We start from the raw sequence: 8,354 nt of genomic DNA on the forward strand, positions 1-8,354 counted from the left end.
TCTTCTCGTTCCCATGCTTCTTCGGTCTCATCAGCGTGTCTTCTGCAGCACACCACTGTCTAGAGCCCTAGCTGATGTTATGTGTGACCTTGCTCATGAAATCAATTTATATTTTAACATATAATAGAGGTTCTAATTAGCAATTTATGAACATTAATTCTACATATAATGTCATATGATTGTATATTTAGCAAAATGGCTAATCTAAATAACCTTAAGGAAGAGAATAATTATTTTATACTGTTACCGTGTCAGCTGCTCCACAGTTCTGCGGTTTCTACATAATGTAACTGATAACATTAATGCTATTTTTTATTATATATCACTCATATATTCCAGATCATTTTAAGATTGTCAAGTAAATTAAATAATCAAAACAAATGAACAAACAATGAGGTTAAAGGAGTTTTCCATAAGAGCTCTGAATGTTTTGTATCCAACAGTGAGGTCTCATTTCATATTTTTCAGTAAATGAAAATGCATGGCATCTTTGAGGAATATCTTCAACCAAACGGGAGTAAGTAATTTGCTGTAACTCGTATTTGTAATACTGTGCTCAGGCATACATAAAGGTCGAGCTTGCTATTTATGCATAGAAACATTACTATATCTTCTAACAATACTAATTAAAGTGTTCTCAATAAAATATTTGAGTTGGCTTGTAGGTAACTGTCGGGGGTCCCTAGCAGCAGTATAGAGAAGCAGTGGGGCATCAGTAGATGAGTATCTGTTTTTTTTTGTACATTTAGAGTATATTGGTCACATTTTTAAAACATCAAAAAGCCTGACAAGCCCTCTAAGGGCTTTCCCTAATCTATTTGCAAATAATCTAGTGTTAAGGGCTGGCGGAACGCACCAAATAATAAAAGTGGTATGAGGTACGTTCGCAGCCCGGGGTCCACTGTGCAGAGATGGAAACCTGCTGATCAGTAATGGCGGTGACTATATGGTAAATAATAAAGAAACACACGCGGGTTAGCGTCACCCGGTGTGTACGGGAGCGAGTTCTGTTGATTCACAGAACTGCGTAGCTGCACAATGTAAGTGTTGAAGCCTGTTAAACTCACAGAGCTCGGCCTGATGAGCGCTAGTATACAGACACAGGACTCCGTCCCAAGGATACGGGGTTAGAGTCCCTCTAGTCCACTAGCGCTCGGCGCCACTGCAGCGGAGCCAGCAAGAGACCAAATGAGAGATAATGCACCAATGTGCACTGCACCGCTTTGGCGGACCCCACTAACCACCCAGAGTGCGGAGGAAAGTGCTAGAGTTGAGCACGGCACCGCACTGGCAGCTACTGCTACCTGGCACGGTATGACAGTGCCCTCAGCAGGGAGGCACAGTCGGACACTAGCAAGTGCAGAGGACTGAGATGCACTGTGGCATATAGCCTAGCCATTGACAGTCGCTGACTCTAACCACTAGACCCTAACAACATACACAACCAAGGGTAGGGGTTTCATAATGAGTCATTTGCGTTAACAAGTATCCATCATCATACACACCATAAGCCACAAGAGTCTATACTAGTGCATGTCCAAGCAGCCATGCGACTCTTTTATAGCAGCGTCCTTCTGGGACCTTCCCAGTATTGGACCAATCCAAGCAGCAACGGGACCTGCACATGTGACCTCCGATCTCCAATGAGAGGTTGTCCCACGGGCATGCTCAGTACCCAAAAGACAGGACCAATGAGAGGTCGTCCCACGGGCATGCTCAGTACCCAAAAGACAGGACTTAGTCCCAGAAGTGTCTACTTGCTGCTGACTCAAGCATGGAGTTATAGCAGAGCCAGAAGGAGCAACCAGACGCCTAGCTTCAGCCTGGGCAAGATCCCTGGACTGATGTCTTTGCTGAGCAGCAATCTCTGTGGCTGAAGAGGAATGGGAGACTGCAGAGAACATGGCTTGATATTCCCCCTGTGCAGTGGGGGAAACTCGATGCCTAACATCTAGTTTATTGAATTTTTAAAGCTCTTGGAGATGAGCTCACGTGTTGTTCAGGAACTAAATGGAGCATAGTAATGAACAAAAGACCCATAATTCCAGCTCTGGCCTACTCTTGTTTATGCCAAGCACTCCCAATGCTGGTCAATCACTGCTCTGCCATCACCTAGAATAAGATGTTCCTGCACATGAATACTGCTAAATGGTACAAGGGCATCTGCCAGGTTAAAATGTCAGTCGCACAAACTAGAGCCTCACCTCATATGCCCTCATATGGGCTGATGTGAATCTCACCCTGATACCTGATCCCCAACATCAAATTTAGTTGCTATACCCTATGTCAGCCATGCTGAGTTTGTTTGACCCAACCACCATCTGTGTCTCCCTCAAGCCGTAGTGTGTTTTATGCAGCAGCTTTGACCAGGATGCATGGAGCTATTTTTCTGCTTATTTCTGGTCCCCAGAGCTAGAGGTGTGATGTCATCATTCGTTGTCACACAACCGATGCAGCCAATTATTGACCATGTTGTCATTTTCATGCACACATGGGGTCACATCTATCACAAGCCGGTCAGGTAAGGAGAGGTCTTATGCAGAGTAATATAAAATATAATTTTTTTAGAGCATAAAATAGCATGTACAGGCATCAATGATGTATTTACAGATGTTATTGGAACCTCAGGAGTATACTTGTCAGTAATGGTGATCGAGAAGTGGCCCCATCTGTAATCACCATTTGTTTGAGGTCTGTGATAGAAGCTGTGGGCTGTGATGCTGTCACTCATCCTGCTTCTACCACAGCTCTCAAAGGAATCATCATCAAGGTCTGGCACTGGTATCACTCGCACTGCTTCTATCACTACACCCTGATGATGATTCATTTCTTGGAAAGAGACTGTGTCGGCAATGGCGAATGAAGATATGGTAATTTCTCGGTTACCTATGCTAAACCTAGATGTCACCAGGGGGCGATGGCAAGTGACCCCAGTGCTGCCTCCTGATGATGTCTTGATGCAGAAAAGGTGATAGGCCCTACAGAGAAGTGAATGCAGCCCCACCCTCCTGTGAGTTTTAAACTAAATGTCTCAAGAAGCAAAATAAAAAACACATACTGTATATAGGAATTAGCAGGATAGGGAAAAATGTATGGAATTGAATAATAAAGCTAATTACAGAAGTGGTTAGGAATTAAAGACATATATTTAAAAAGGGAATTATAGGCATTTGATCAACCATTTAAGTTGAATTTCTGGAATACATCAGCAGTTTAAAACTGTAAATAAAGTTTAGCACAGTGTGAAGATTCATCCATTACCCCTAGGTGTGACTTTGGAAAAAATACAGCAATTTTTGCAGCACAATTACTGGAGAAACCCAAAATAACGGCCAGGAGATTTAAGAGTCTTAAGGACCTGCTGGTGCAGAGCCACTATATAGCTAAGGTGCACAATCTTCTCGCTCCTTCCGGTAGCAAACCACAAAGAGGATTTGTTCCTTGTAGAGAATGTCTAGCATGTGTTAATATGATCAGAAGTACTCACTTTAGTATCTCTCATGGACAAAAGCAATTTGAATCAAATGCTACATGTCCTGTAGCTCGACCTTTGTAGTAAATTATGCTACTTGTGCTTGTAAAAAAATGTACGGTATGTAGGTCTTACCTCACGTCAACTCCGGGTGAGGATAAGCGAACACGTACGTGACCTTGCTAATGCACGCATGGTTGAGGGCATATCAATACTAAAAACCTTACCAAAACGCTTTAGGATCCATCGTGGCTGCAACCCAAGGAGTTTACAAGTATGGGGCATAGATTGTGTCCATGGTGGAATCAGAGGGGGCAATCTTAAACACACCCTGGCACAATTGGAATGCCAGTGGATTGTCACCTGTGACCCTGGACACATTCACCGCTAAGGGTCTGAATGAGAAGCTTCCTTCCATTCCTATTAGATTTTAATGTATGAAATGGTTGGCGTATTTGTTTCTGAGCTCTCTGTTTTTCTTATTTTAATAATTGTTTATTTTCTGTCTTTTTTAGTTAAATAATTGAAAATGTTTACCCCAGCTCTTTTGAGTGAATACCATTATTTGACATTGCACCATCACTTTCTCCATCAATCGCCATGAGCTATCACAGGACGTTGTTCATTGCTGCACTGAATTGTCCCTTGGTGACACAGGACACCTATTTTATATTTATTTATATAAATCATGTCATTAAGTATTGATTTATGCATTTATTTATTTGTCACAATTATGTATTTAATCTTCATGTTAAAGTCTTTATACTCTGAGCTAATCTTTTTTTCTTTTTCTTTTCGTTTCACTATGTTTCTTACTCGCAAGTCTTTTTCTGCACTGCACTTTTTCTCTGTGGTCTTCATGGGCTCTGTGGAGACATACTGGGTCTGTCCTAAAATGGCAAACCCCTGTGTTCTCAAAGAAAATGGCCGCTGATATGCGCATGCGCTATGGGACCATACGAACCTCTACATCACACCCGGTCTCTACACTGTTAGTGCGCAGGTCCATGAAGTCACTGGTAGTTTTCTCCTGAGACGCTGGGTATATGATGATAACTTCCGGTTTTGGCCCACACACACCACATGCGCCACTTGGAATACCAGTTGTAAGCTATGGTATAAAAGGGGCAGATTTGCACTGATATGTATCCCTGTTGAAAAAGCTGCACGCGAAACGCGCGTCCGGGGCTCCCCTGGGAATAGTGCACTTGCATATCATGATGGGTAAGTTATATTGATCTGAACATTGAGACTATTTGGCATATGCACGTTGCACTTTATTACTACTTTTTCACTTTATGTCCAGCCATTGTGATGGTCAAGGATAATTTAATATATCATGTTTATGATAAACTAGCTGAAGAGCTCGGCGCTGCCCGGACATAGTAACTAACTACGGTTAGTTATAACAAATTATAATGATTAAAGATATATATATATATATATATATATATATCTAAAGCTGAGTGTAGAGCCCCGCCCACTCCGCATAGCCACATTCACTATAATATCCCACATCATCCCGTCAGCCAGAGCTACCGGACAACAACCCCTAATATCCCATATCGTCCCATCAGCCAGAGCCACCGGACTACTACCCATAATATCCCACATCATCCCGTCAGCCAGAGCCATCGGACAACTACCACTAATATCCCACATCATCCCATCAGCCAGAGCCACTGGACTACTACCTCTAATATCCCACATCGTCCCATCAGCCAGAGCCACCGGACTACTACTCCTAATATCCCACATCGTCCCGTCAGCCAAAGCCACCGGACTACTACTCCTAATATCCCACATCGTCCCGTCAGCCAGAGCCACCGGACTACTACTAATATCCCACATCGTCCCGTCAGCCAGAGCCACCAGACTACTACCCATAATATCCCACATCATTCCGCCAGCCAGAGCCACCAGATAACTACCACTAATATCTCACATCATCCCATCAGCCAGAGCCACCGGACTACTACCCCTAATATCCCGTCAGCCTGGGGTCAGAACAGGAGTGCTAAGTGGAACAGTCCTAACTTTCATACCGGGGACCCCTTTAAGAGAGGCCTGGTGTCAGAACCAGAGCTCTGAGTGGATTTGCCCTGACTTCCATACCAATGATCCCTTTAATAGAAGCCTGGGGTGAGAATCAGAGCGCTGAGGGATTTACCATAACTTCCATACCAGAGATCCCTTTAAGAGAGGCCTGGAGTAAGTACCAAAGCGCAGAGTGGATTTGCCCCATGCCGCGGATCCCTTTAATCCCTTCATGACCCAGCCTATTTTGACCTTAATACAAAATATGACACGTCACTCCTCAAATTGTGATGGTGCCCAGATAAGGGTAACCAATCCTTAATCAATGTAAAAAATTAATGCAGCACTCAAAAGATCAATGCTAATAATGAATATTTTATTTTATTTCAGAGGGCATAATCCAAAAAACATGAGGTTTCGGTCTATTCATTGACCTTCATCAGATGGTTTAAGATTGAAGTCCATTAGAAGAGAGAAATCATGGGAGAATCATGAATAGGTCATAGGAGACAATCTTATGCATGTTTTTTGGATTATTTTGACCTTAATGACCTGGCCATTTTTTGCAATTCTGACCAGTGTCCCTTTATGAGGTAATAACTCAGGAATGCTTCAATGCATCCTAGCGATTCTGAGATAGTTTTTTCGAGACATATTGGGCTTCATGTTAGTGGTAAATTTAGGTCAATAATTTTTGCGTTTATTTGTGAAAAAATCTGAAATTTGGCGAAAATTTTGAAAATTTTGCAATTTTCAAATTTTGAATTTTTATTCTGTTAAACCAGAGAGTTATGTGACACAAAATAGTTACTAAATAACATTTCCCACATGTCTACTTTACATCAGCACAATTTTGGAAACAAATATTTTTTTGTTAGGAAGTTATAAGGGTTAAAAGTTGACCAGCGATTTCTCATTTTTACAACAAAATTTACAAAACCATTTTTTTTAGGGACCACCTCACATTTGAAGTCACTTTGAGGGGTCTATATGGCAAAAAATACCCAAAAGTGACACCATTCTAAAAATTGCACCCCTCAAGCTACTCAAAATTACATTCTAGAAGATTATTAACCCTTCAGGTGCTTCACAGGAGCTAAAGCAACGTGGAAGGAAAAAATGGACATTTTAATTTTTCTAACACAAATTTCCTTTTAGCATCATTTTTTTCATTTTCACATGGGCAACAGGATAAAATGGATCCTAAAATTTGTTGGGCAATTTCTCCTGAGTACACCGATACCTCATATGTGGTCATAAACCACTGTATGTGCGCACGGCAGGGCCCGGAAGGGAAGGAGCACCATTTAACTTTTTGAATGAAAAATTAGCTCCAATCGTTATCAGACACCATGTCGCGTTTGGAGAGCCCCTGTGTGCCTAAACAGTGAAAACCCCCTAAAAGTGACACCATTTTGGAAACTAGACCCCTCATGGAACTTATCTAGATGTGTAGTGAGCACTTTGAACCCCGAAGTGCTTCACAAAACTTTATAACGTAGAGCAGTGAAAATAAAAAATAATTTTTTTCCTCATAATTTAGCACGTTATTTTTTATTATCACATCGCTAACAGGAGAAATTGGACCACAAAAGTTGTTGTCCAGTTTGTCCTGAGTACGCTGGTACCCTATATGTGGGGGGGAACCACTGTTTGGGCACATGGCAGGGCTCAGAAGGGAAGGAGCGCCATTTGACTTTTTGAAATAAAAATTAGCTCCAATCGTTAGCGGACACCATGTTGTGTTTGGAGAGCCCCTGTGTGCCTAAACTTTGGAGCTCCCCCAGTAATGACCCCATTTTGGAATCTAGACCCCCTAAGGAACTTATCTAGATACATAGTGAGCACTTTGAACCCCCCAGGTGCTTAACAGAAGTTTATAACGCAAAGCCGTGAAAATAAAAAATATTTTTTTTTCCTAAAAAAATATTTTTTAGTCCGCAATTTTTTATTTTCACAAGGGTAACAGGAGAAATTGGACCCAAAAAGTTGTTGTAAAGTTTGTCCTGAGTACGCTTACCCCATATGGGGGGGAACCACTGTTTGGGCACACGTCGGGGCTCAGAAGGGAAGTAGTGACATTTTGAAATGCTGACTTTGATGGCATGGTCTGCGGGCATCATGTTACATTTGCAGAGCCCCTCTGTGCCTAAACAGTAGAAACTCCCCACATGTGACCTCATTTTGGAAACTAGACACCCTAAGGAACTTATCTAGTTGTTTTATGAGCACCTTGAACCCCTAAGTGCTTCACAGAAGTTTATAATGCAGAGCCGTGAAAATAAAAAATCATTTTTTTCCTAAAAAAAAATGATTTTTAGCCCACAATTTTTTTACAAGGGTAACAGGATAAATTGGACCCCAAAAGTTGTTGTCCAGTTTGTCCTGAGAACGCTGATATCCCATATGTGGGGGATGACCACTGTATGGGCACACGTCAGGGCTCGGAAGGGAAGTAGTGACATTTTGAAATGCTGACTTTGATGGAATGGTCTGCGGGCATCATGTTAGATTTGCAGAGCCCTTGATGTACCTAAACTGTGGAAACCCCCCACAAGTGACCCAATTTTGGAAACTAGACCCCATAAGGAACTTGCCTAGATGTGTGGTGAGCACCTTGAACCCCCAAGTGCTTCACAGAAGATTATAACGCAGAGCCATGAAAATAAAAAATCAATTATTTTCCTCAAAAAATGATTTTTTCGCTCACAATTTTTTATTTTCACAAGGGTAACAGGAGAAATTGGACCCCAAAAGTTGTTGTCCAGTTTGTTCTGAGTACACTGGCACCCCATATGTGGGGGGGAACCATTGTTTGGGCCCACGGCAGGGCTCCGAATGGAAG

This window comes from Dendrobates tinctorius, unplaced genomic scaffold, assembly GCF_039654945.1.
Source record: "Dendrobates tinctorius isolate UK_male_01 unplaced genomic scaffold, ASM3965494v1 ptg000070l, whole genome shotgun sequence".
Lineage (NCBI taxonomy): Eukaryota > Metazoa > Chordata > Amphibia > Anura > Dendrobatidae > Dendrobates > Dendrobates tinctorius.